The following is a 1,012-nucleotide window of genomic DNA, read 5'->3' on the forward strand; positions in this document are numbered from 1 at the left end:
AACTACAAGCAACAAAAGAGTGCCTGCCTGACCCGAAGGATCCGTTTCCGGACATGGTCCTAGATCCAGGTTTCGAGAAAGACACTGGGCCCCTGCTCCAGAGTGATGTACCAGAAATGGACTTCTGTAAAGCTAGTCCAAAGGCACTGTACAAATGCTGTGTTAAAATCGTGAACAGAAGGACTCTTAACAGAAGGCCAAGTTGTGTCTGGAGTGGCAAATTTGGAGAACTGAAACCACAGCGGAGGACTTTATAGAAGCCTCCAATAAAAAAGAGGACTGATGACCTACAATGGAGAATCCTTCATGGCGCCATTGCTATGAACTCATTTTTATCGGTCATCAGTCCTGGGGTTTTAAATGAGTGTCCGTTTTGCAGTTTGTCCGAGAGTGTGTAACCCACATAAAATGGGGATGCCTCTTTAAGAAACAGAGGTTAGGGAAGCTAGGTGGTCTACCTAGCCAATAGAAAGTTTAGTTTCCAGTGTGTTTAAACCAATCAGAATTCAGACTGCCGCTGCAAGCCTCGCCTTTCTTCCCCGTATCCGCAGCATTGTGTGTGTAAACGAGAGAGATCCGCCATGAGGAGGAAACGGTTTAGCTGGGCAGCGTGAGAGTCTCCTGTGTTAAACCGAACCGGTTATACAAATCTAAACAAACGCTTTCCCAGATAGTGGCTGTTTATCATCTGACTTCTGGGCCGGAGGTGTGAGGTGAAAAGGGAAGAGGGACGAATTTGCTTTTTCTGCTGAGCACCGTTGGAGCTAGCTCGTTGGCTCTAACGGCTAACGGCTACTAGTTTAGCTCTAATGGCTACTGGTTTAAGTTCATTTCGTTCTTCCTTCAGTTGAAGGTAAAGCCTAAATTACAGTATATTCTTACTTTGTTCATGATGAAAGCTCATATTATTGAGGTGAAAGCATGGAAAATAGGCCTTATTACACTATCTAGAGCCACACGGGTCCGGACTAAGATCCACCATATTGTTGTCCCTAACGTGTCGCTTTGAGAT

This window comes from Poecilia formosa, unplaced genomic scaffold (genome assembly GCF_000485575.1).
Source record: "Poecilia formosa unplaced genomic scaffold, Poecilia_formosa-5.1.2 Scaffold517, whole genome shotgun sequence".
NCBI lineage: Eukaryota > Metazoa > Chordata > Actinopteri > Cyprinodontiformes > Poeciliidae > Poecilia > Poecilia formosa.